Source organism: Schistocerca gregaria, chromosome X, assembly GCF_023897955.1.
Source record: "Schistocerca gregaria isolate iqSchGreg1 chromosome X, iqSchGreg1.2, whole genome shotgun sequence".
NCBI classification, from domain to species: domain Eukaryota; kingdom Metazoa; phylum Arthropoda; class Insecta; order Orthoptera; family Acrididae; genus Schistocerca; species Schistocerca gregaria.
Window position 1 is genome coordinate 139,172,132 of NC_064931.1, and position 20,964 is coordinate 139,193,095.

Below are 20,964 nucleotides of genomic sequence, written 5' to 3' on the forward strand. Positions count from 1 at the left end.
GATTGCTAAGTTTTTATTTTCAAAAGAGGCATCCAACTTCACAAGCTTAATATTTTTACTTGCATCCACATATAAGCTTAAAGCTGGATGCTTCTTTTGAAAATAAAAACTTTGCAGTCATCTGTGTAAATTAACTCAATACCATATTTCCGAATCATGTTCCAAACAATAATATTTTCTTTTGACTAAAGTATCCTGAAGCTTACAAATAATCTTGTTGAAGTCAAACCACGAACTACACAATGACTTTAAAACCTTTGTAGCTGTGCGATAAGTGCAAATGTAGGGAACAATGCATACAGCAACATCACAGTCTCCACAATAACACCTCGATTCGCTTCTTGCCTTTTTCCCATTCATATCCTAAACATGGCTGTACATCACACAAGATCTTGTCAGATGATGTTCCTTCACAGCTGGTGTAATGATTCACAGAATACTTAAGGCAATCTGTTAGCTAGGGTTGGAGCTTGAAGGTGGACAATCTGCTACTTTCGAAGTAAACTTCTCTTTATTTTGTTTTGAAATAATGTTTCTGATAAAGCAACACAAAACCTGAGAAGATTTAAATTACCTCCTGGCTTTTTCAACAGGTCATGTGCAGTTCACAAAGCAAGTTTGAGAGAAGGAAAAATTTTTATCGTAATACTTTTTTCTTATTTTATGAGTCACTGGGCTGTTAGCCAAGTGCTGATCTATCTTCTCCACTCTGCTCACTGCATCACTGTATGTCACAACAGATACTGGTTTCAACATTTTTCCATATGTTCTTTATAGCTTTAATTTCAGCCCCATGAATCACCGTAAGAGAGGTCACAATTGTCTTTCCACTTAATTACTGTCACTTTTCTCCTCTGAAAATCAATGATTTCTCAATTCCATAGTTTCTTACGATGAAATAATGAAAGCTACACAGTTCCATACACATGAGTTCTCTGAGTGACAAGACAGTCAATGACCTGAAGAGATACATAATAATTTTATTTATTTATTTACATGGCAAGTTCCATAGGACCAAATCTCCAAGGCAATGGAATGTGTCAGTACATGAAATTACAACATAAAAGTAATGACAGATAAAAATAAAAAGTTATGAAGCCGAAAAAAGTCTATCCATAGGTTTAGGTAAACGCGATCAACAAAACAAGAATCATCTTAATTTTTCAAGGAACTCCTCGACATTATAGAAGGAGTGAGCCATGAGGAAATTCTTCAGTTTTGATTTGGAAGTGCGTGGATTATTGCTAAGACGTTTGCATTCAAGTGGTAGCTTACTGAAAATGGATGCAACAGTATACTGTATACTGCACACCTTTCTGCACAAGGGTTAAGGAAGTCCAATCGAAATGCAGGTTTGATTACTGCCGAGTATTAACTGAGTGAAACCTGCTTATTCTTGCAAATAAGCCAATATTGTTAACAAGAAATGACAGTAAGGAATATATACATTGAGAGAAGTTGCAGCATTAGAAAATTGCAGTGAAATACAGGAAGACCTGCAGCGGATAGGCACTTGGTGCAGGGAGTAGCAACTCACCCTTAACATAGACAAATGTAATGTATTGCGAATACATAGAAAGAAGGATCCTTTATTGTATGATTATACGATAGTGGAACAAACACTGGTAGTAATTACTTCAGTAAAATATCTGGGAGTATGTGTGCGGAATGATTTGAAGTGGAATGATCATATAAAATTAATTGTTGGTAAGGCAGGTAACAGGTTGAGATTCATTGGGAGAGTCTTTAGAAAATGTAGTCCATCAGCAAAGGAGGTGGCTTACAAAACACTCGTTCGACCTATACTTGAGTATTGCTCATCAGTGTGGGATCCGTACCAGGTCGGGTTGACAGAGGAAATAGAGAAGATCCAAAGAAGAGCAGCGCATTTTGTCACAGGGTTATTTGGTAAGCGTGATAGCGTTACAGAGATGTTTAGCATACTCAAGTGGCAGACTCTGCAAGAGAGGCACTCTCCGTCTCGGTGTAGCTTGCTGTCCAGGTTTCGAGAGGGTGCGTTTCTGGATGAGGTATCGAATATATTGCTTCCCCCTACTTATACCTCTCGAGGAGATCACGAATGTAAAATTAGAGAGATTCGAGGCTTTCCGGCAGTCGTTCTTCCTGGGAACCAGACGCGACTGGAACAGGAAAGGGAAGTAATGACAGTGGCATGTTAAGTGCCCTCTGCCACACACCATTGGGTGGCTTGCGCAGTATAAGTGTAGATGTAGATTGTCAAAATACCCAGATTCGTGAACAGGGATCAACAAGAGGTTCGTGAACATGCACCACTTATTGCCCAAACTGCCTGTTTCTGAGCCGAAAATATCCTTTTACAATGGGAAGAGTTACCCCAAAATATAATACCATACGACATAAGCGAATGAAAATAAGCAAAGTAGACTAATTTTCGTGTCGAACGACCACTCACTTCAGATATCGTTCGAATAGTAAAAATGGCAGCATTAAGACTTTGAACAAGATCCTGAACATGGGCTTTCCACAACAGTTTACTATTTATCTGAACACCTAGAAATTTGAACCATTCCGTTTCACTAATCATATGCACATTCTGTGAAATTAAAATGTCAGGTTTTGTTGAATCTTGTGTTAGAAACTGTAAAAACTGAGTCTTACTGTGCTTTAACATTAGTTTATTTTCTACAATCCATGAACTGCATTATTTGAAACTGTGCAAATGTTACACACAACATCCTTTACTACCAAGCTAGTGTCATCAGCAATCAGAAATATATTAGAGTTACCTGTAATACTAGAGGGGATATCATTTATATAAATAAGGAACGGGAGTGGCCCCAACACTGATCCCTGGGGCAACCACCCCACTCGAATGTACCCCACTGAGACCCCACATCACAGCCATTATTGACAGTAAGGCAATAAATAGCCTTAATTCATAAGTGGTTTTATCAGTGTCATAAAAAGTATCTTTCCACTGTGAAATACTTGCACTGTAGTATACCTGTTTGTCTCTATGACAATGATGTTTATCAAGTCATTGCAAATGACCTGATCCACGTAACACATGACATGTGCACAGTTTTTCACTAGATTAACTGCAGTGATTCCTGTGAATGAAAAATCTTGGAGCTACTGGCTGGAGCACAATAGCCGTAATTATCTTGTTTCAGTGCAAGCACTCGGCGAATAGTAATCTGAAAAACTGTTATCACTTTAAATCTTCATTTAAGTAGCATCATATTATTCTTCACATCCTGAACTGCTAAATTAACTTTAAACTCGGACTCTCTGTATCTATCCATTTGCAGAACCAATGCCTAATCAAAACTACAGGACAGAGGTTAAAAGCACATGGTTTTTCTTCGGGTATCTAAAGTTACATATATTAACAGTGACATCATGATATCAAGTGGCAACCACCTCAACTAAAACACAACAACCAGGATACAAATTTAGAATTGGATACTCTCGTTAAAAATTTATGTTAAAGCGTTTACCCCAAGTTTCTATCCTCAGTCACATATAAGGTACACTTTTTGACATAAAACATGGTCGGCAACTGGTCAACGACACCACAGCATCTAAGCCCACGCCAATCTCAACATGAGACAAGTAACATAGCCATACTGATACTTCTCAAGTCCAGCTACCAGCACAATCTGGCAGCACTGTAGACTGTGGCAGTTTCTGGAGGAAGTCTTGTCTGCTATTATATCTGTTGTGCGACATCTATGCCCATGGTCTAGTGGTAAATTGTGTATTGTCTGAGTGCATAGTCTGGTGGTCAAGACCACTCGTTGCCTAAATTTTTGTAGCACATTTCATCTTAATACTATTAGTGTAATAGTAGCATTTACAGCATATTTCACTTTTTCACACACAGTTAACAACAGTTGAGTCCAATAACATTTTTTGCGAGAGATTTCTTGGCAAAGTGTCTGCCTGTGAATGCCACAGGCACCATAGCTCTCTGGGACCCATCAGTTAAGAACCAGTAGCAGCTGCGCTCGCAGCACTGCACTAACACATTCTCTGTGAGAAGTGCCAGCTACCAGCCATCGCTCTGGATAGTGTAACATGCTTTACTGTAGTTGAGTGATACTACACAAAAAAAGTCTACAGTCTGAACTTTACCCTGGATACGAATGGAGGCAGACAAAACATTTTTATATGACAAGTACAGTGTTACACAAATATGCAAGACACAGATATGGCTTAACATCAATTATATAGTTTATGGTCCAATCAGAATACCAAACTACATTGCTTAATATTATTATTAATGTTTATAAATTGTTTATTTTCCTTTTAGAACAGATTCCTCAAGCAACTTTTTCATCAGGAATTCATATATTCTTGTCACGACACAGTGAGTCACACTATCACGGTTTCTGATTCATTATGGTAGATGTATGCGATGAACTGTGTGAATACCTTGCAATACATGCTTTGTAGTAATGCAGGCACACTGCACATTTTGAGGTCCACACATTGATTCATGGAGAACTTAACACTCTTAGAAAGTGATATCTAAGGTATTCAATTACATTCAAACCAACAAAACTGCCCATTTTTTACGCTACATAGAGTGGAAGGAAGTTGGTCATGCTGGTATCTGTACGTGTCTTCAGGTGTGCCTAATTACTGTTACAATAGATTTACCACAGTGAAATTATATTAATCAGTGTGTTCAGTTCATAACTCTTCCTCAGACATGGGTCCTACGTGATGAGCAAAACTCAAATTTGTACCGTTGGGAGTTAAATTTGAGCTCTTCAGAAATGACAGGGTAGTATTCATAAAGCAGACATCTATGACCTTCAACACAGCTTAGTGAGTCTACCTAGTGAGAGGACTTAATGCGTAAGGATTTTCTTCAGATTTTGTTAAAGAACTTCTAACAGTTTCCAGCTTCATTAAAAAACGTGGGAACTAGGACCCTTGATTGCACCAGTTTCCACCATGGTTAGAACTGACAACTCACACCCCTGTTGCACCACAAGACACATGCAGAATCACTGAGCTAATGAGACGCTGCTGGGAGCAGATCTCTCTCATTACAATATTGATCACTGCGCCCCATAATGCAACAGTAAAGATAAGTTTGGAAGGTAGGAGACGAGGTACTGGCAGAAGGAAAGCTGTGAGTACCGAGCGTGAGTCGTGCTTCGGTAGCTCAGTTGGTAGAGCACTTGTCCGCGAAAGGAAAAGGTCCCGAGTTCGAGTCTCGGTCAGGCACACAGTTTAAATCTGCCAGGAAGTTTCAAGATAAGACAAGTTTATACTAATGTGAAGTATGACATTCCTGGAGTTCAAAAATTAAATTTCCTGTCTCGGTCTCTGATCTTACATGAGGATTATATAGAAGGTGTAAAACTTTGCTTCCGCTGTTTTTTCCCAAACATTTGAGGCTTTAATGAAACAAATTGGTTACACGTGTATCATTCAAAGTATTTTCCATCATTGGCCACTACTTTCTACCATCTTTCGGGTAATGCCCGAATCTCACATCAGAAAAATTGTTCATCTTTTGAAGCAATCCACGAATCGATCCAATTTGTGACTTCTTCATGAGATCGGAAATGTCGGTCACCACCATTGATCTAAACAGGTGATAGTCAGAGGGAGCAATGTCTGGAGAATACGGCGGGTGGGGTAGGACTTCTCATTTTAACATTTTCAAATACGTTTTGACCTCTTTTGCAATGTGGGTTCGAGCATTGTCGTGCTGCAAAATCACTTTATCGTGCCTCCCACTGTATTGTGGCTGCTTGTCTTTTAATTCTCTGCTCAAATGCATTAATTGTTTGAGATAACGAGCCCCTGTGATTGTTTCACTTGGTTTTAACACCTCATATTACATGATGCCAAGCTGATCCTACCAAATGAAGAGCATGATCTTGGAGCTGTGACTACTCGTTTTGTCTGTCAATGTGGAAGCATGGCTGGGATATCCCCATGATTTTTTGCATTTAGGGTTATCGTAATGAACCCGTTTTTCGTCCCCAGTCACAATGTGATGCAGAAATCCCTTCCGTTTTTGCCTCTGAAGCAACTGTTCACAAACACACAAACGCCATTCAATGTGGCTTCAGCTCACATGGGACCCAAGTTCCTTCTTTCTGAATCATGTCCATAGCCTTGAGACATTTTGAAATGGCATGCTGTGTCGCTCCCACAAATCGTGCCATTTCTTCTTGAGTTTGATGCAAGTCTTCACTCAGCAATGTCTCCAATTCTGCATCCTCGAAAACATTCTCTCTTCCACCACTATGCCAGTCTATGACATTAAAATCACTGTTCTTGAAGCATTGAAACCACTCATGACACGTTCTTTCACTAATAGCGTTCTTACCATACGTACTTGGGAGTATTTGATGAGACTCAGCCACTGTTTCTTCATATTGAAACAAAACAGTAACACCTCTAGCAAATGACGAGAATTAGGCTCGGAAACTGACATTTTCAATCAGGAACAACTTTATGATGTAGACACAAATCAACTAATGTTTGAATGAGGTTGTGTTCACCAAGGTCCAAAATAACTGCATGACGTATGCGATCGGTTTCTTTCGATCACTACTTACCACTCACTGTTGCCACCTATCGGCAAACGGTAGAAGCAAAGTTGTACACCTTATAGCATTAGTCATTGAAGTAGAAGCGGAATGCCAAGTGAATTAGTGGAACAATTCAGGCACATGCGTGGAAATAATTGCATTATCATAGACTTGCCAAACATTTGCAACGATGTTGCCAGTTCTTGGCTGCACTAGGGGTAGCTCAGTAGTGAAATACATGTCATGTTCGTCTTATACAGGCCGTCAGATGGGAACCACGAGCATGTTTCATTTTTATGCAACATTATTGCCTGATACTTTCTAATGGCACCTTTCAGGTATCTACATTTAAACATTTGATCTAGATATGCAGCATATATCATGCCAAATACTGATATTAATTTTCCATAACTAATACAATTTTCCCAAAATACAAATGAATAAAACACTTATAGTGACAGTTTGCAAGAAAAGCTTATTTCGCTGGGATCAAAAGGAATCAGAAACCAACCTAGTCCCACATATCATGAAACAGTAGGACATCAAACACTTTGCACCTCAGTATCGAATGTGTCTACGTTGTGTCTTGCGCCACACACACAACGGATTTCGCAATTACCACAGAAATGCAGATGTTGGTGAGTATGGAATCAACGAGAAATGCAGCTAACTAATCATCCAATGTCACATAGTAATCTATCAATATGAGGCTTCAGAAGAGAAGAAACTGAAAATTATGTTCATTAACACAGAATCTATACTGTAGATGTTGGCAATGTGCAATTTTGCACCTTGATAATTTTTTTGCCTTGAGAGTTTTACATATCAAGCATACTAACTAGCCTGTCCATTGCTTTCGTAACGCTCCCCCATTGTATGGTCCATAATGATGCAAGGGAAGCAAATTCATGTCACTGATGGTTCCTTGGAATCATAACAGCAGCATTTTTGTGTGTTGTTCCTTGGTATTTGTAAATCAGACCACTATTGCCTCTTGCACAAAATATTGTACCAGGACTGCCAGAAGGCAATTGTATTCAAAATCAAACATCACAAGTGAAACGCACACCTGATTACCTGGCATTTCCATTTCAGTCTACATAACTACGTAAATAAAAGTAAAGCGGTCCCTAGATGGTAAACAAAACTGGAGAGTAATATTGTGGGTATTATTGATGTTCTCCCTAGACTGTCCAGTGATACTGTGCAATAACATTGTGGTTCATAAAGATGCTGCTGCTGTATAATTGCTCAACTTTGTTGTAACAGTGAAAAAAGGTGGAAGAATATTGGATCAAGGAGCATCTAAGAACACTCATGAAAACTTGAGGGAATTCCAGCTAGAGAGAGAGAGAGAGAGAGAGAGAGAGAGAGAGAGAGAGAGAGAGAGAGAGAGAGAAAAGAAAAGAAAGGAACAGGTTATCATAACATTGTACGTGCTGATGGTCCAGCATCTGATACCTTACTGGAAATGCTTATCCATACACATAATACACACTCGCTGGCCGCATCCCGCTTTGGAATCTGGATATGGTGTTTTCATTCATTAAAAACTTCTTATACACTTCTAGAAGTGATTTCCCATGATTCTACTAAACCTCTCGTTTATCCAAATGTAGCACAACATGGCTGATTGTAGTGAGACTCTATTTAGCAGTAGCTGTGTAATTGTTTGTTGTTTTAAGTACCAAAGTAATGTGCATGTAACAAATATTGAGTGGATAACCATCAGTTCTCTGGGAGATAATGTTTTTTGTGTCACCCATAAAAATTAGTTCTTGTGGCATGATATGTCTCAAAATTAACCACATCATTTACATTTAAAATGGCAATGTCATAGTCTTGTATCTCCTCCCCCAACCCCCACCCCTCAGAATAAATTCCCTGCAGATACTCACGTATCCACAAGATCAAGTTGCACAAAGAGGGGCATAGTTCCACCAAGTCACCATTATCTACACTGACCAGAAAAAAAACTGCAACACCAAGAAGGAGCTGCGGGACAAACGAAAGTTGATAGGCATGTTCTTACATCTGAAAGATGATGTATATTTAAATTTCATGCCAGTTGGATAAGAGTGGCACCAGTAGCACCACTATGAGGATGCAAATCAGGTTTGCATCAAATACATGCTGCAACATTTGTGAGTGTTAGTTATCTTTGAGATTGGACATGGTGAGTTGATGTTAGTCAAGCATGCCTTTAAGGTGACAAAGATGCCATTACCAACACCTCACTGAGTTTGAACAAGGTTGTTTAATAGGGTTACAAGAAGCTGGATGTTCCTTCTGTGATTTTGCAGGAAGAATTGGCAGGACTGTAGCCACTGTATATGATTGCTGGCAGCAGTGGTCACGAGAATGTCTGGTTGCAAGAAGACTGAGCTCTGGACGGCCACATGGCACTACCAAGAGGGAAGACCACCATGTTAACCATATAGCTCTGCGCATCATACCGCATCTGTAGCAGCAATCAGAGCAGCAGTTGGCAGCACACTGACACAACGAACTGTTACAAATCAGTTACTTCAAGGTCAGCTCTAAGCCAGGGGCCCTGAAGCATGCATTCCAGTGACCCCAATCCACCTCCATTTGCAACTTCAATGGTGCCAAGCGAGACATCACTGGAAGGCACGATGAAAGTCTATTGGGTTTTTTGATGAAAGCTAGTTCTGTCTAGGTGCCTGTGATGGCTGTGTGTTGGTTAAAAAGAGTTGTCATCAGTGGTGCGATTTTGTATAAAAGCAGGAGCACTCTAGTGGTAATCCTACGCACCCTGTCTGCAAATTTATATGTCAATCTGGTGATTAAACCTGTTGTGGTGCCGTCCATGAACAGTATTCCAGGAAGTATTTTCCAACAGGATAACACTCGCCCAATACCACTGTTTTAGCCCAACACGCTCTACAGAGCACTGACATATTGCCTTGGCCTGCTCAATCACCATATCTGTCTTCAATCGAGCACATGTGGGACATCTTCGGATGACAACTCCAGCATCACACACAGACAGCATTAACAATCCCTGTCTTGACCAACCAACTGCAGCAGGCACTGAACTCCATCCCACAAACTGACATTTGACACCTGTACAACACAATGTATGCACGTTTGCATACTTGCATTCAACATTCTGGCAGTTACACCAGTTATTAATGTACCAGCATTTCACATTTGCAATGGCTTATCTTCCACTTACACTAACTTATGACCTTGCAAAGTATTTTACCTAGACAAATGTATTCCCAAAATTTCATTATTCTACTTTCATTACTTTTTGGTGTTGCTTTTTTTTCCCCATCAGTGTATTATGCAATAATGCCTTGCCACTGGCAATTCTTTCAAAGACTTTAAATTGACAAATGCAGTTCCATCTCAAAGCATTTGAGAGACAGTAATGCAAATATGTTATGTCCTGCAGGTAGGACAATAGGTAATGTATAAACACACATAAATAACTATACATAAAAGTACATTTATTCATAGTTAGGCATTAATTAACTTTTTTAAAACATTGTCCTTTGTGGGCCTCCACTGTATTTTCTGAGCAACATATCATATGATTCATTCTCCAACGCACTTTCGTCTTGTTTCGAACTCATTTCCAACATCACAACCAAACGAACAGTGAACACACTGATATCCACTGTCTAGCAAATAAGAGACTGTCAAGGATATTGTCAATACTGCCCACAGATGGCACAATATTTCCGTGCCACACAAAGTGTTTCAAAAAGTTTTTGATGTTTTCAATATTATTGTGCAACCTCTCAAACTCACACCAAGACACTCAGTACTATTGTGCTTCAGGGAAATTTGTGCAAATATTATTGACTGACTACAAGGCACTTAAGAAGAAACTCTAATTTACTAACTGGCATCATTCATTCCAACAAAATTATCAAACAGAACAAAACTATCAAACAGTTTCTCATTTACATTTGTGACACTATAACCAGTAGCTAAGCCAATGGTAAACCACAGTCATGATCACAAATTCGTAGCTATCTGTAGCTGTGCCAGAGTCCACACTGTACATTAGATTTTTCAGTAATATATTGTGACCCAAATATATCTGAGGTCGCGGTATTATGCCAGCAGAAATTGTTGCAGAATTATGATTGTGTCACCAGCCTCCCATTATCTTTACATGTTGGGCTTTTCGTATTGTCTTGACAAAGACACAGAGGAGTAAATGTGAGCATTCTGTGTGATGAAACATCCAAGGTTCCTGTCTTCCAGAAATACTGGTCATGTGTGCATCAGGACCAAATACTGATTGGAAAGCTCTTGCAAGTCAGCAAAAAACAATTACAAAAGTAACAATAACACAAGTAACAATAACACAATAACAAGCTAGTAATGAATGAAGTTTATTGTATTACAGAAGAAAGTTGACAATTAAAAACAAAAATAGGCTGATCATTCAGCTGGCACAATGAAATTTCTTTTGTTACTGAATTCCGCCCTGGTTATTGACAGAGTAAAAAAAGGACAGCTCAAGTGATAAGCATCAGCAACCTAATGACATCTGAATCAGTAACTACCCTTGACTTTGATCAAGAGAGAAGCCTTGTACCACACACCGATCATGATTCTGTTTCATTTAATGCTCTGTCATTCCTCTGGTGGTAGCAAATGCATACATTTCGCAACATGAAATACAAAACTAGTTGAAATTTAAGAATGGAATGACCTTTCTAGGGTTGACAAATTAAATTTACAAACCCAATGTCCTATAAACACGATGAGTATTCAGTTTACTTCATCAGTATGAAAAGAGAATATAATGAGAATTTAGTGGGATCACTCAGGACCAATTCCAAAAATGAGTGAATGATCACAAGGTTCCTAACATTGTCAAGCAACACTGCCAAGCCCCAACTGCCCTAGCAGTATGAAGAACTTCATGGACACCTCACAAAGTCCTCACTGCTACCCACAGCCAGCTCCCATCAGCCCTCAGTGGAGCTGCGTTCCGGTGTACGAATCTAAGAGACGGATTCAAACTGACAGCACATTATGTTATTGAAAAATACAAATTAGTTGTAAATTTATCTTGTTTGGCCTGCAGTAAAAGCTTAGTTTAATGAAACTAAAAATGTGTAGAAAATTACCTTGTCCAAAATGTCAAGGAAAAATAAGATACATTGCACTGTTGGTCTCAATCAGACTATGTAAATCCGGTCTTGTGTCAAACACAACTAGAGTATCAGGAGTACCACCAAAATGTGGTCATATTGTGGGCAAAGGATTCATACATTGATGCCACAGAGTAATAAATCAAAATGTGCATTCAGAAGAAGAAACTGAATTTATGAGTATTGAAGCAGAAACAAAACAGAAAGAATCAGCAAATATGTAGTTCTGTACTTTCACACATTTTTCAGCTCCAGATCTACCAAACATAATGCATACCAACAAGTTTTTTTCATTGCTTCTGTAATTCTTCCCATCTCGCTCGATACTGAAATGGTGAGCAAAATTCGGATTTGTGTCCCTGTCGGTTGTTTCAAATCTGTTCAGAGACTCACTCTTGTTTTGTTGGTGATACAACGTCGTATTCACAAAGCAGACGACTATGACTACTCCTGCAAGGTTGCCAGGAGATATATGATGCAGAGGGTTAAGGTTCATCACTTCCTTGAGACAGTTAGCACCTCAATTGACGTACGAATGAAAGGAAGTGATAAAATACAACTTTCAAAGCAAAACTGAAACTCATTTCGAATCCAGCTTCCATTTTCAAAAGTGAGTACTTTGCAACTATGCAGACAAGGCATAACTGCAATAAACTCTCTCACATTGCCATAATTGTAGGTGAGGTACTTAACTCTGAGTGTGAAATATGACACTTGAGTAGCTTATGCACAAAAAAGATCTCCTTCAAATCAAAGAACTTCACTAACTCGAATTGATATCTTAAGTGGGTATTATTCCGAATATTTCATCAAGGTGACAAGAAAAAGTCAAGCAGAATAAATCAGTTCCATACCGGCAAACTACTGTTATGGTAGCAGAACTGCCAAACAATGCTTACAATGTCACAAAGTCTTCACTACACTAGTGGCTAGAAGAATGTGTTTTTGTAACTAGAATCATGAATGTATAAACCTCTTAATTGTTGTACAACACAAAGTTGTTTTAGCTGCAAGTTGCACTGTACAGCAATTCAAAAACAAAGACTATCTTAAATTCGATGAGCATTAGTGGCTCGCCCTAGGTCAGATGTCGAGGTCTGATCACACGATTCCAGCTCCAAAAATGGATTCTTCTTACCACTAGCCTAGTCAAGACTTCACAATGCCGTGGGCATTGTTTGGCAACTCTGTTATCATCATAGTGATTTGAAGGTGTGAGACTGATTTAACTTGCTAAATACACTTAACTTCTCCTAATCATCATGAGGAAACATTCTGAATAATTACCACTTCAGAGAGAACTTTTAGTTATTAAAGTAAGGTTCTTTGATTCCATGAAGATCTTTTCAAGCATAAGCTACACTGCTCTCCCATTTCAAATTTCAAGCTACTTCAGCTACGATTATGGCAATGTGAAAGAGTTTACTGCAGTAATAGTTTACAGTGCTCATTTTCAAAAACTGTAGCTGCTTTCGATATCAGTTTCAGTTTTGCTGCAAAAGTTCTGTCTTATCATTTCCATCTGTCACTACTTCAACTGAGCTTCTAACTGTCACAAAGAAGTGATGAATCTTAACTCTCCATGCCATATGTCTCCTGGTAACCACGCAGAAGTAGTCACAGTCATCTGCTTCATGAACACCAAGTTACATCACCAACAAAACAAGAGACAGTCTCTGAACAGATTCGAAGCAACTGTCAGGGACACACGCCTGTCGTCTATTGCTTACTAAGGCCTTAAAGGCCGAAAGCTTTATTTGTGACAGTCTTTTTGTTGTGCCTATCGCGACTCAGCACCTATATGATTATTATTGTTGAAAATACCTAACGCGTATCGTCTGTTTTACTAAATTATGAGATTATTTGGACCAGTTAAGACAACTATCTGAAAAGAATATTCTTTATGATTTTTGAAAATTATTACTGTGTGCAGTATTTTTTAGGAAGTTTACTCCACCAATTTTGCATTACTGATTTATAAATGAGATAGTTCAGAAAAATTCAAAAATTTATTTGAATAGTTTAATTCTTGGATGTTTACTATTGTAATGTTATCTTGTACTTTGGTTGAATATTTTGGACTGTAGAAAAGAGTCAGATTTCAGTGTTTAGCAAGCAATTCAAAGCTTAGCTGGATGAATATAATTATCTGTTTATCTAAGAAATCTTGTCTTTCACTGTCTTAATTCAATTTTTGAAGATTGATCAGAACCACAATAGTAAAAACCAAATTCCATGTTATTGTACCTATTAGAAATTTTTTGAAGAAATTACTCTTCTTGTATTTGTTTTGAGATTTCTGTGTCTATTGTACACAGGGGGAACAAATTAAATCTTATAATCAATTAAAAACTTTTGCACTTTACTGAAACTGTTATTTACTTGTTCTGTGAAACTACACTTTCGCCATTTGTCGTACACAAGTGAGTGCATGAAAATGAATAACTAAATTTCATTAATAGCAAATTTGATATAGGGAAACATTCCACGTGGGAAAAATACATCTAAAAACAAAGATGATGTTACTTACCAAACAAAAGCGCTGGCAGGTCGATAGACACACAAACACAAACATACACACAAAATTCGAGCTTTCGCAACCAGCGGTTGCTTCATCAGGAAAGAGGGAAGGAGAGGGAAAGATGAAAGGATGTGGGTTTTAAGGGAGAGGGTAAGGAGTCATTCCAATCCCAGGAGCGGACACACACACACACACACACACACACACACACACACACACACACACACACACACACACACGTCCATCCGCACATACACAGACACAAGCAGACATTTGTAAAGGCAAAGAGTTTGGGCAGAGATGTCAGTCGAGGCGGAAGTACAGAGGCAAAGATGTTGTTGAAAGACAGGTGAGGTATGAGCGGTGGCAACTTGAAATTAGCGGTGGTTGAGGCCTGGCGGATAACGAGAAGAGAGGATATACTGAAGGACAAGTTCCCATCTCTGGAGTTCTGACAGGTTTGAGTTAGTGGGAAATATCCAGGTAACTCGGACGGTGTAACACTGTGCCAAGATGTGCTGGCCGTGCACCAGGACGTGTTTAGCTACAGGGTGATCCTCATTACCAACAAACACTGTCTGCCTGTGTCCATTCATGCGAATGGACAGTTTGTTGCTGGTCATTCTCACATAGAAAGGTTCACAGTAGGCAGGTCAGTAGGTAAATCACGTGGGTGCATTCACACGTGGCTCTGCCTTTGATCGTGTACACCTTCCGGGTTACAGGACTGGAGTAGGTGGTGGTGGGAGGGTGCATGGGACAGGTTACATAATAATAATTTCCAAAAAATATTACGTAAATTATATCTAAAAAGTAATTTCAATTAAGACAGTCATAATAAAATTATTTTGAATTACATGTTCTAGAAGGATATGGAAGATATGTACATAATACCAACAGAAATTTTCGGTGATAAATGTGCTATGACAGTTGTAGTAGTTGTTGAGATTGGTGAATGTAACTATCAAGTGCTTTGTGTTTGGCTGAAATGTTGCATAATGCATTTACTTAACAAGTGGTGGTGCACAAAGTGTTAAGAATTTATGAACAAATATTGATGTTGTCAAAAAGCAACTATATTCCAGTGACTTTTATTGAGATAAAAAACCTTAGACCCCTTAATTGGAAAGCATAAACAGGAACTGACACCCTAGACAACAAGACTGCCATAGCAAGATAAGTAACAATTATCTGCTAATATAATATTTCTGCCAATATGAAAATATGTAAATGTTGTCAATACTAGAATAGTTCGTACAACATTCTATATATCTATGAACATTATGGTAGTACGGCATATATAACATATGTCTTGCATATTAGGGTAATACAGTATTCATCATATAGGAAGGTGTCGTCTGCCTGTGTCGCTATCGAGGATGACATGTAAACCATAGTCACACTTTGTGTAGCATCACTCAACAACAAGCAAAGCATTTTATACTATCCAGAGCTATGGGTAGTAGCTGGTGCTTTTGACAGGGGATGTGGGGGCACAAAGCCACCATTGCCGCCTGAGCTGCTACCGGTTCCCAGCTAATGGATCCCAGAGAGCCCTGGTGCATGTGGCATTCACAGTCAGGCACTTTGCCAAGAAATCTTTCGCAAAAATGGTAGTGGACTGACTGTTATTACTGTTGTGTCAGAAAGTGAAATATGCTGTAAATGCTACTATTACACTAATAGTATTCAGATGAAATGTGCTACAAAAATTTAGACAACGAGTGGTCTTGACCACCAGACTATGCACTCAGACAATACACGATTTATCACTAGACCATGGGCATAGATGTCATACAATGGATCTAATAGCAGACAAGACTTCCTCCAGAAACTGCCGCAGCCTACAGAGTTGCCAGATTGTGCAGATAGCAGACTTACAGAATTATCAACATGATCATTTTATTTGTCTTGTCTCGTAATTGGCATAGACTCTGCAGTGGCAGACTGTCAGTGGCCAGGTTTTAAGTCAAAGAGAACACATATATTTTTGAAAACATATGAATACTTTTGAAATACTGTCTAAATTATGGTCACTTTTTCACTCATCAGAAGCAAGAAAATGTAACACATTATATCTGTGTTTGTCCCTGTACTACAGAAACAGTACCTTTTTGGATAACGTCCCTATTCAGTTTGACAGCTAATTGGTCTCAACTACAAGCTGTGAACGTGTGTAACCAAAATTGAGATATATCTTGTGTACTGATAGGCAAGGGCATATTGCTCTCTCACCTAACAGTGCATTTGTCCAGCACTAGTAGGCGCCAAATATTTGTAATATACAGCAGAATGCATTTGAGACATGGCACTCCTTGTCCAAGTGTAGCCATAAAATCCCTGTAGACTAAAATGAGGCATTTGTAACAATGAGTAATGTTCGCTCCAAAATAATTTTAACTTTCCTAGTTGGAACTGATCACCATTACTCGTTGTTCCACTGTGTGTTTATTCAACTTTGCAGAGTGGTCAAACCAGACATCAACATTCTTGGTTAAGGTGTGCATGTCATCAAATCAAATCAGTTTTGACATACATTCCATTAAAATTTGACAAACTGAATCTGAATGCCGGAAGTACCACAAACAGGTCCAGTACCACAAACAGGTCCAGTACCACAAACGGGTTCAGTACCACAAATGGGTCCATTACCACAAGTGGGTACTAGAGTAGGACAACATACATGGGAGAGAAATGAGTGTAACTTCATCCCAACTAAGTGATCAGTAGCAGGAACACTACAACCAAACTGTTGACTCCAACAGCTGTAGCTTTTCCCTCCCTTCTAGCTATGCTTCCTTGCATTGGTGCATGACCCTATGGGTCAACAGTCTGAAGGCAATGGCACAGTGTTCAATTCTTTCATCCCTACAAGCCTCCTGCCTGATACGGCAGCTTTCTTGTTTGCCCTTGCTCCCACGTGTCCAATACCTAGCAAAATGTAACCTCTTTCCCCAAAGGAGACCTGATTCTTGTAAGTTCTGGACCATATTCTCTGCTAAGTTCATCTGCCAAAGGTCCTGGTAAGTGTTAAAGAAAGCAGGCGAGAGAATTTTTCCTTTGCTGGTGTCTCACTTGCTCCAGTCCTTCCAGATCGCATATGACTCGGCATTGTACACTGTGGATATATCTGCTAAGCAAATCCTAATGATCCAATTTGTGAAAACCATTGAGAAACAATGAGAGAACATGTAATAAGGCAAATTAAATTTGTATGGCACGAATAGCTGGTAGTCCCTTTAGAGTGATCTTCAGCTAACTGTTTGCAAGTTCTTTCAATTTGACACTACTTTTGCAACTTACAAGCCCTTAACCTATCCTACTGGGGAGAGGGAACATACAGTTTAATATGGAATCTGAACCATATGTCATTCCTGGCATATCTACACATCACTGACAGATGAAGGCTAGCAACAGTCTCTATGTTTGCACTTTACCACTAGCCCATCAAGCCTGACAGTCCCCTGCATTGAGTCATCTGTATACAGTATGTGATGCTAAAATTGTGCAAATTATCTAGAATGTCATAAAACAAAGTAACATGGTGGTTACATAGTCTTGAGACAGATGCTGAGAAAGAGGCTGGTCCTAAATGCCCCTGTAGCAGGCCTAATTCTTTCATGAAGGTTTGCATCAAACATCTTAGGATATGATGCTCTGGTAAATCCATGTACCGTGTATCTATAATCATGTCAAAACTCCAAAAAGGTGCTTTAAATCTAGAGCAGTCCAGCTCAGTCTACTCCACATGCCTAACTCACAGTCCATTTTAAAACATTAAATGCTTTGAGTGACCTTAGGTCTCTTAGGTGTGGCAGCTATGCAAGCTTGGGTTTGAATACTATGCTCATGAACCTAAGAGTGCCCTTATGATTTAAAGTGGTGATGGACACTCCAATATCATGAATATTAAAAACATAACAAGAAATTTAGAAACACCACCACAAACTTTTTCAATTGGGAACTTAAAACTAGTTTAGGCGTCCATCCCTCCAGTCTCCAAAAATAATATCTGCAAATTGTGTATACCTAGATGCAGTTCTGAAAATGAACAAACATTTGAAAATTCATTCATATATTAAGAGCACTGTATGGGGTACTTTGCTGTGGAAGTAATGCTCTCTACAGCCATCAAAAATCAAGTCACGCCTCATATAAGACTTTGAAGGACTCTTCAACAAAATGAACAGACAGGATTTCATGAACTGTACAAAAATTATGCACTGAAAGGAATCCTAAAAAAATAAAGCACATGAAATCCTCAGAAGTTCCAAGCACAGAGCCATCCAACTAGTAATATAAGCTTTCTCGTGATTGTGGAGGAAATACCTATTAAGTGATGCAAGAGAAGAAAAACATGTGGTACAGCCTCCTACAGCAGTGTGTGTCTAACAATGGTATAACGATACTTCTAGAATTTACGTTAAAAGCAATTAAGCAGCTGTCTTGATATGAAGACCACAAACAGCTAGTAAGGCAACACATTAACAGCTATGATGGATGTCCAATGCTTCCCAGGCTTGGGAATGGTAACTACAACGGATTGTTTCCACAAGAGGTCAAATTGTCCTCTCAGCCATTTTAAACTAAAAAGAAAAGAAGACAACTTAAACAGAATGGGTAGCTATATTTTTTTTTTATTGGTATAACTGAAATCTAAGTTGCCACTCTCAACAATAACTCACATTAATGCTCAGTCCCTGCTAGAGGAAGTGATGAATCAAACAAAATGTTCCAGCAGTCTGAGTGATATGTTCTTTGGTGGTCACTAGACATTCCTTACTCATCGCAACACTAATATGGCACCTAACACCTCTCCATAGCAATATTTCCAATAGTTTCCCATATTTGTGTTGTTTTAGTGGAGCAATTTACGGCTTTCAGAAGCTGTTGCCAAAATCTTCCCCCCCCCCCCCCCTCTCTCTTCAGTATTATGTGACATTCTGCCCTTGCCAGATGCACAGCAGTGAGTTTCCTTGCAGTTGACCAGCTCTTGAATCTACAAAATGCCACCCACCTTTCTCTAATGGTGGAGGAGCACTTGCCATTTAGTCAGGATAAAGGCTATCATTTTTCTTAGCCTGAAGTGTGAAGAATTGATGCTTCATCAGTTGCGTGGATCATATTTGTACCATAATTCACCATTTCGTGGATGCTGTCATCATGTCCAAGTACAGCCTCTTGGCTATACAGTACATAGATTGTCATATGCACATTGGTAGCAATCTTTTACACACAATTATTTCAGGAATACCCAGGCAGGAATGACCACAAGAGTGCAGATTAGCAAACACTAGAGCATATCAAGAAATCAATAGCGGAGAATGACCTTGTAGCAGTGCTCTGACCTGTGCTCAAAAGAGGTTGTCAATAATTTGACCTGTCTGAGGCAGGTGGCTGCTGTTTCATATGACACATTACATGCACTGAATATTCCACAAGACAGGAAAGGTAAGAGATAGCTTCTTTGTCTAGAGGATCACAAGGCAGTATAAAGAGACAGTTAGTAATTCTACATAGAATATGCTCCACAACAGCAACAGCTTGGAAGCTGGTGGTGATGGTGAGGAACAACATGAATTGCTAACAAACAAATGGTTGATTTGAAGGATCTTATACATATAAGGAGTTTTTCAGGACTTGCTGCTTACATGTATACACACTGTACAGAAAAACCTTAAACAAGTTAAGCTACAGCAATTTCATGAACAGTATGCTTCAACAATTTTTTTTTCCACACATAGCACATAAATTTAAAAATACAAAACTACCTTACCTCACTATTAAAATATTTCTTCAATGGACCTGAATTAGAATGTTTAACACTGTTACTGCCTCTTCTGTGCTCTCACCAACAAAGTTATCTGTGGATGGCATTGCCCTATAGCAGAGGGGTTTCAGAGTCTAAAATGTAGTGGTAAATATGTGCTTTATTATTTCAACCAAGCTGGAAGACCTGTGACATTCCATGGTTTTGCTTTAGATGAGAGCAATGTTAGTTCCCTCATAATGGCCTCCATATCCCATGGAGAAGGGGGAGGAGTGGCAGGTAATCTTGAGGTTCATAATACAGAGTCAATTACATGTGGTTTGATAATTTTAATCATTAGATGTGGTTTATTTTGACCAAACTCAGGCTTCTACTATTTTTGCATGTGTGTTTCTCTTTCAGGAGTACATTATTTAGCAAAGGAGGTCAGTAGATTGTTTAACTGGCAATAAGTCAGAGTTTCCACTCAGAGCATTCTCTCTAGCTTTCTCCGATATTATTGTACAAGGTTACATGTAAGTGTGAGGACAGCCATAGGAAAAGATCACTTGACTGGAGTAGGGATGGGAAGAAATTCCGCAGCACTCTTTAAATGCATAATAATAATAATAATAATAAAAAATAATAATAATAATAATAATACTGTCATAGGAGGCTATGAGAAAATGGAGGAAATGCCCATTTATGGGAAAGCACGAACAGACTTTCGCACTACATGTTGTGGCATACTATTTGTACCATATAGAGGAGCATTTTCTCTTCTCTTACTGAGAAGTAGATGCTTCTATAAGAAATGTACTGTTCCTAGGTCAATTTCGCTTGTTAAATTATTGATCATAATACAACAAAATACAAGGTTAACCAATCTCTAAATGTGGTGTATCCAGTTTCATAGCTTGCCAATAGCCACGACTTTAAATATGAGTCGAGTACACACAAAGTAACTTTAGTATTTTTACCAGCCACTTTCTGAACTCAAACATACAT

At 38.8% G+C, this 20,964-nt stretch overlaps 1 protein-coding gene across 28 annotated transcripts in view; it reads right to left on the minus strand.

Annotated features, from left to right (window-relative positions):
* The window catches only part of LOC126298596 (uncharacterized), a 331,195-nt gene that overhangs the window by 281,955 nt on the left and 28,276 nt on the right, over window positions 1-20,964 (minus strand). The gene's annotated exons all lie outside the window — the stretch shown is intronic.